This window comes from Cicer arietinum, chromosome 4 (assembly GCF_000331145.2).
Source record: "Cicer arietinum cultivar CDC Frontier isolate Library 1 chromosome 4, Cicar.CDCFrontier_v2.0, whole genome shotgun sequence".
Lineage (NCBI taxonomy): Eukaryota > Viridiplantae > Streptophyta > Magnoliopsida > Fabales > Fabaceae > Cicer > Cicer arietinum.
The window spans coordinates 38,647,157-38,655,066 of record NC_021163.2 but is presented as its reverse complement, the minus strand read 5'-3'; the positions used below and the strand labels follow the sequence as shown (position 1 = coordinate 38,655,066).

The 7,910-nt window shown below is 36.9% G+C and overlaps 1 protein-coding gene across 2 annotated transcripts in view; it reads left to right on the top strand.

The window, feature by feature from the left end:
* LOC105852810 (uncharacterized) overlaps nucleotides 1-7,910 on the top strand; it is a 31,819-nt gene that overhangs the window by 21,504 nt on the left and 2,405 nt on the right. Inside the window, exon 6 of one of the 2 annotated variants that reach the window (XR_003470081.2) lies at nucleotides 5,271-5,420. The exons of the other annotated variant lie outside the window; for it this stretch is intronic. The gene's annotated coding sequence lies outside the window, so the exon portion shown is untranslated. Of the gene's footprint in view, nucleotides 1-5,270; nucleotides 5,421-7,910 lie in introns of those variants that run through there. 2 annotated transcript variants of the gene reach the window in all.

The window sequence follows — 7,910 nt, the reverse complement described above, 5'->3', positions numbered from 1 at the left end:
CTGAATCTGTCGAAACCTCATTCATAAGTGGATTGAGTTTCAATATGGATTCTTGGGCATTTTCTTTTGGTGCATCAATATAAGTCTCAGAATTTTGTGACAACACTATATCACTTAAAGTAATGATGTTTTCAAAAGTAAAAGATGAATCTTCCTTAAAATTTCCCCCCTGAAGATGAATGTCACTAAAAAATGGTTGATTTTCAACAAAAGTAACATCCATGGTTACAAAAATTCTTTTTGATTTTGGTTCAAAACACCGATACCCCTTCTGAGTTGGAGAGTAACCGGTAAACACACATTTTATTGCTCGTGGATCGAGTTTGTCAAGGTGTTTATGTTCATGAACAAAAGCAGTGCAACCAAAAACTTTTAGTGGCAAATCAGCAGAGACACTAGTCAATGGAAAATAATTTCGAAAAACATCAAGAGGTGTATGAAAATCTAAAACTTTAGATGGCATTCGATTGATTAAATATGATGCAGTTAAAACAGCTTCACCCCACAAATATTTTGGAACCTTATTTGCAAATAGTAAAGCTCTAGCAACCTCAAGGAGATGCCTATTCTTTCTCTCTGCAATTCCATTTTGTTGGGGTGTATTAACACAAGAACTTTGATGAACAACCCCATTTGCAAGAAAAAAATCGGACAAAAGTATATTAAAATATTCTTTACCATTGTCACTTCTGAAGACTTGAATATTTGTTTGGTATTGAGTGTGCACCATTTTAAAGAAATTTTTGACAACCTGTCCAACTTCCGATTTTTCTTTCAATAAATAAACCCAACAAATTCTAGTATGATCATCAATAAAAGTTATAAACCATTTTTTATTAGAAAATGTGTTTATTCTATTAGGACCCCAAACATCACTATGAATAACTGCAAACGGTTTTGATTGTTTATATGGTTGTGCAGAAAAAGAAGAACGGTGATGTTTAGCAAATTCACAAGTTTCACAATGAAATAAAGATGGATCCTTCTTAGAAAATAATTTAGGAAACAAATGTTTCAAATACGGAAAACTAGGATGTCCTAACCGTAAATGCCATAACATAATATCATCATTATTAGAAGAAACAAAAATAGATTCAAAGCAGGTACTTGTTTTTTGTTGGTCTTTGAAGTCGAGTCCATTGTCAAGATAATAGAGTCCTCCACTCTCCTTAGCATTGCCAATCATCTTCCCCGTGCTCAAATCCTTAAAAGTGCAATGAGAATGAAAGAAGTTAGCTTGACAATTTATATCCTTTGTTAATTTAGTAATGGATAATAGATTACATGATAAATTAGGAACATGTAAGACATCTTTTAAGGTTAACTTAGGTGACAGAATAACAGAACCTTTCCCTGCAATGGCTGAAAGAGAGCCATCTGCAATTTTAATTTTGTGGTTACCTGCACAAGGGCTATAAGAAGAAAATAGACTCGACTCCCCAGTCATATGATCAGTAGCACCAGAATCAATAATCCAAGTATGGCTGGGAGTGACACTAAGTAGAGCAGTATTTGGAAAATTACCTCTCTGAGCTATAGAGCAAGAAGAAGTTTGAGACTCAAGAAGTTTGTACAATTGATCTAACTGTTCCTTGGTGAAAGGAGATGGGCTTGAAGGAGACTGCTTCTCTTGATCAGATGTACCAGCTTGGAGCGCATGACCTTCGTTTCTTTCTTTTTTCTTCCAATTTAGAGGTTTTCCATGGAGCTTCCAACATGTATCACGTGTGTGCCCTGGACGTTTGCAATGTTCGCACCATGGTTTCTTGCCAGCGCTCTTCCCGTCTTCATTTTTTGTGACTAGGCCAGAGCTTTCAACCTCACCAACAGAAGGTGACTTACCCATCATAACACCTTGTCTCGCCTCTTCTCTTCTAACTTCTGAGAATGCTTCCCGAAGTGATGACAATGGGATCTTTCCCAATATTCTGCCTCGGACTTCATCAAGCCGCTTATTAAGCCCAACCAAGAACATGAATACACGGTCGTTCTCCTGTCTCTTAAGAAACAGAACACTGTCCTCACAACACTTCCAATGATCATCATAGCAGAGATCCAATTCTTGCCATAGTGTCATCAACTCATTGTAATAGGTAGTGACATCTCTATCTCCTTGTTTGGTATGCCACAATCGTGATTTGAGATCGAAAATTTGAGAAGAATTCTGAATATCAGAATATGTTTCTTTGACAGCCTCCCAAACTTCCTTGGCAGTAGGCAAAAACATAAAAGGTTTTTTGATTGTTGATTCCATATTACTAAGTAACCAAGCAATAATAACAGAGTTCTCAGATTTCCAAAACCTGTATTTTGGATCAGTTGTGGCAGGCATTTGCACCTCTCCTGTTAGGAAACCATATATTCCCTTACCGTCTAAAATCAATCTTGCGGTTTGGGACTATTCGACATAATATTTTCCATTTAGTTTTTGGATTTCAACCTTGAGGGCATTAGAAGTTCCCTCATAGCCAAAAAAGTTGGAAGAACCATTCTGGTTGCTTAGGCCGCTGCCACTGCCACTTATGGCGCTGTCTAAATTGTCAAGGTTGTTGACTATGTCTGATTTTTTTGCCAAACCATCGTCGTTGTCGCCGCTACCCATAAGAGCTACCTTCCATGGGGTATTATGTGCCATTAGCTTTAGCTCAGTTGGTTAGAGCGCCAAACCCTAATGGTTGTGGTAGCTCAGTTGGTTAGAGCGCCAAACCCTAATGGTTGTGGAAAGGTTTACAGAACCCTAACCAGAGCTCTTGATACCATGAAGAAAGTAAAAGACAAAATACTTTCATGTTTTATTATTACAGCCCTAAGCTGTTTATATAGGAAAAGAAGTTACATTAGTAAAACTGAGTAATAATGACAGAATAAAAATAAATATAATAATATAAAATAAAAGAGAATAAAATCTAATTTCTCTCGATTCTTCAACAAAACTCCTAATATTTTTCTGGTGTCAATAACTCAAATATATTTGACCGCATTAAAAATAACAAAAACAATAACAATTGTATGCAAATCAATACACAACTATCATATAAGGTAAAAACTTACCTTGATTGGAAACAAATCAGAAACTATCAAACAATGAAGGAAATGATGACAGGAGATAGAAGAGTTTCTTTCAATCTACACCAAAAGAAAGAATCATAAATGAAAGCACTAAAAATGTGAACAAAAATAAGTTGTTCTAATGGATCTGAGCAAATAGAGAGAAATAAAAATGAAACCCATATTCTATTAAAATTAAATGCAAAAGGTGAACAATAAATCAACACACGTGCCTAAATAAAAATAAGAAAACACCCAAAAAGCTTCAAAGCTTCAAAGCATGATGATAAAGAAGCTTGAATTTGGCACCGAGGTCACATAATGTTAGCATTGATGGATTTGGCAGGGAAAGGTTGGGCATGAGGATGTGTTGAAATATCTTGTCATTATTAGAACTATTCCACTTTCCATTTTTTTATTTCTTTATATCACTCCTAAATATAAGGAGTTGAGTAATTGTACTTTCTCCTATAAAAGGAGCCTCTATTTGTCAGAATAATACACAACAATTATCAATAATATTTCTCTATATGTTACAAGAGCCCTTGGTTTTTGATCTAGGCAAAGGGGATGAACCACCCATCTTGGCAACAAGCCCAAACCGGCTCCTCTATGAGTAACCCTACCAGCGATGGAAACCCAACCGATGGCACAACAGATGGAAGCCTTGGTGCGGTGGCGACCCTGGTGATGGAACCGGACCAGGTGGCAACACTGGTGATGGCATGGGCCGTGGTGGCAGTCTTGGAGGGGGTATTGGCCGCGGTGGCAGCCTTGGTGATGGAACTGGCCCAGACGGCGACTCGAACAATAGCGGCGGCAGCCATGGGCGCGGTCACAGATCTAGCGGTATCGGTCAGTGGAACGATGGTTCTTTTCAAACTAGAGGCAACTTTGGAGAGTTTTACAACAATGACTATTACGGCGGCTATGGCATCGGGTGCAGAGGTGTTGGCGGTTTTGGTATGGGAGGAAACAACCAAAGTAATTCCTTACAAGTCAACATGCAGAAACTGAATGGGAAAAATTACACAAATTAGGTGCAAACAGTGCGACTCATTTTGTTCGACAAAGGGAAATATGGCTTCTTGAATCGTATGATTCTGTAACTTGTAGAAACATATCTAACTTACAAGTTCTGGAAATTTGAAAACTCGCTAATCATTGTTTGGCTAATTAGTTTGATGGAGACAGGAATTAGGAGTTCATTAATGTTTATACCTACAGTAAAACAAGTATGGGAAGCTGTGAAGGATACTCACTCTGATATTCAAAACTCATCTCAAATTTATGGTATGAAATCGAAATTGTGGAGCTTGAAGCAAGGTGAAATGATGGTAACAATCTACTACAATGAGTTGATGACCCTATGGCAAAAACTGGATTTGTGCTAGGAAGATAACTGGAAGTGTATGGAAGATAGTATTCAGTTCATCAAAGGCAAGAAAGATCGTGTTTTTATTTTTCTTGCAAGTCTAAACAAAGAACTTGATGAAGTAAGAGGCATAATCCTTGGAAAAAGCCCTTTACCATCTCTTCGAGCAACTGTTTCAGAAATCAGAAGAGAAGAGGCAAGATAAGAAGTGATGATGGGAAAGTCAATCACAAATGGGTCAACACTATTCACCAAAAATTTCAATGAGGAAGGCAAGAAAGATAGTAAGAAATCAGAGAAACCATGATGTGACCATTGCAAACGTCCGTGGCACATGCGTAGAACTTGTTGGAAGCTACATGGAAAGCCTCCTAATGTGAAGAAGAAAGGAGAAAGTCGTGTATTTCAAGCTACTTCTGATCAAGAGTTACAGTCTTCCTCAAGTTCATTTCCGTTCACCAAGGAGCAGCTAGATCAACTGTACAAACTTCTTGAATCTTAAACCCTTTCTAGCTCCATGGCTCAAAAAGGTAATTTTTTATCAGTCCACCTTAGTGTCATCCCTAACCATAGTTTGATTGTTGATTCCGGAGCTACTCACCATATGACTAGAGAACCTAGTTTATTTTCCTCATATAAACCTTGTACAGGTAATTTAAAAATTAAGGTTACCGATGGCTCTCTTTCAACTGTGGCAGGAAAATGTTCTATTGTTTTGTCTCCTTTATTAACCATTCAAGATGTGTTACATGTCCTGAATTTGACTTGCAACTGATTATCTGTCAGTAAATTAACCCAAAATAAAAAATGTGAAGCTCAATTTTTTGAAACTCATTGTGTATTTCAGGATTTGATCTCAGGGAAGATGATTGATTGTGCTAAGCAAAGTGGTTGACTCTACTATCTTGAAGATGAACCTAAAAACATACACCAATCTGGACCAATAGGTTCTTCAGTTGGATCTTTTTTTGTTAAAAATAATAAGGATGATATTATGTTGTAGCATTTGAGGTTAGGCCACCCTAGTTTTAAATATTTAAAGTCTCTATTTTCAAAACTTTTTGTTAATCAAAATATTTCCATATTTCATTGTGAAATTTGCAAGTTTGCTAAACATCATTGAAGTTCCTTTCCAATACATGAGTATAAACCTTTATAACCTTTTTCGGTGATTCGTAGTGATGTCTGGGGGTCTAATAGGATAAGTTCTTTATCCAGCAAAAGATGGTTTATCACATTTACAGATGATCATACCAGACTTTGTTAGGTGTACTTATTAAAAGAAAAATAAGAAGTAGCTCAGATAATAAAAACTTTTTGTAAATTGGTGTAAACACAATTTAACTCTCAATACAAGTGTTTAGAACTGACAACGAAACTGAATACTTTAGCACAGTCGTGGGAATTTTTTTTATGGAAAATGGAATTGTTCATTAAAGCTCATGTGTTAATTCACCTCAGAAAAATGGAATTGCAGAGAGAAGACCTTCTTGAGGTGGCACGAGCATTACTCTTCTCTACCAATGTCCCAAAATATTTGTGGGGTGAGGCTGTCTTGACAGCTGCACATTTGATTAATCGCATGCCATCGCGCGTGTTATAATTTAAAACACCTTTTCAAATTTTCTTGAAACATTTTTCCATTGCATCAATCTTTGCTGATTTACCATTGAAAATTTTTGGATCCACGACTTTTGTTCATGAACATAAACATCTTAGTAAACTTGAATCCCGTGCTATTAAATGTGTTTTTCTTGGCTACTCCTCCACTCAAAAAGGTTATAAATGTTTTAATCCTAGTACAAAGAAAATGTTTGTCACAATGGATGCTACCTTTTTGGAAAACAAACCTTTTTTTTTTTGAGTAGAATCATCTTCGGGGGGAAGTCAACTGAAAATGATTCCCTTCAATTTTATGAAACTCTGATTTTTTTCCAGAAAATGTGTATACATAACATAAGTCAAGTGAAAATGATTCCCTTCAATTTTAGGAAAATCTTATTTTTTCCAGAAACTATGCATACATCACATAATTCTGTTACTGCTACACCTAAAGAAATTGCTTCAGAAACAATAAGTGATTCTACTTCTACCCTGAGTAACGGTCTTACCGAATTTGAGGCAACAAATCAAGAAAAATGCTTTTTTGGAACTTAATCTAGAAAAAATCAGATATCACCACATAAGAATCCTGTGATGAAACATAAAAAAAGATTTGAAGAGGGTGATCCAACTTGAAAAGGAAAGGTATATGTAAGAAGGAACCAAAATCAATTAGTGGAAGACCCCATCCGTCAACTCAGCCAAGAATCTGAATCGAGTGAAAGTCAACCAACCGACACAGGTAAAATTCTTACTAATCTACTCCTATATACACTGATCTAGATGTTCCCATAGCCTTTAGGAAACCTATTAAATCATATACTAGACACCCTATGTTTAATTTCATATCTTATTTAAACTTGTCCCCCTCTTTTGCTACGTCTTGCATAGAGATTCCAAAGAATGTTATGAAAGCTCTAGAGGTTCCAAAGTGAAGGAAGTTGTTCTTGAGGAGATGAAAGCTCTTGAAAAGAATAAAACTTGGAGTGTCATGACTCTACCAGCTGGTAAAAGAACTGTGGGTTGCAAGTGGGTGTTTACAATGAAGTACAACTCTGATGGATCAATTGAAAGGTACAAAGCTAGGTTGGTTGTTAAAGGATTTACTCAGACCTACGGTATAAACTACTCTGAGACCTTTGCCCCAATTGCTAAGTTTAACACAATTAGAGGTCTCTTATCTCTTGTTGCTAATTTGGACTGGGCACTCCACTAATTCGATGTTAAAAATGCATTCCTCAATGGTGATTTAGAAGAAGTGTATATGGATTGCCCTCCAAGTTTTGAAGAAAAATTTGGGTTCCAAGTATGCAAACTGAGAAAGTCTTTGTATGGATTAAAACAGTCTACGAAAGGGTGGTTTGAAAAATTTACTCAGTCAGTAAATAAACAGGGATATACTCAAGGGCAAGCTGATCATACCTTGTTCACAAAGTTTTTCTCAAATAGAATAATAACTGTTTTAATAGTGTATGTTGATGACATTGTTCTTCCAGGTGATGATGTAGTTATGAAAAGAGGCACCAAAATCTGGAAACCATGAGCCAGAATTTGCAGGTGTAGTGTTGGTAAGTAATGCACTCGGTGGAACAACCAGAAAAGTAGGAGGTCGTGAAGCATTTTGAGGCCTGTGCCAGGTATTGAAAGGTGGATAGAGAGCATAGCCAGATGGTGGTGCAGAGCCATAACTCAGAGGACCACTAGGTCCAGAGGAAGGTCCATAGAATGTCGTATTGTGAGATGAAGGAGGTTGAAACAACAGATTGAACCTGTGCCGACACGTTGCTGCAGTGTGACCGTATTTGAAACAAAACTGACATTGCACATTGGAATTACGTCCTCCACAACCTCGTCCACCACGAGGACCACAACCACCTTTAAACGA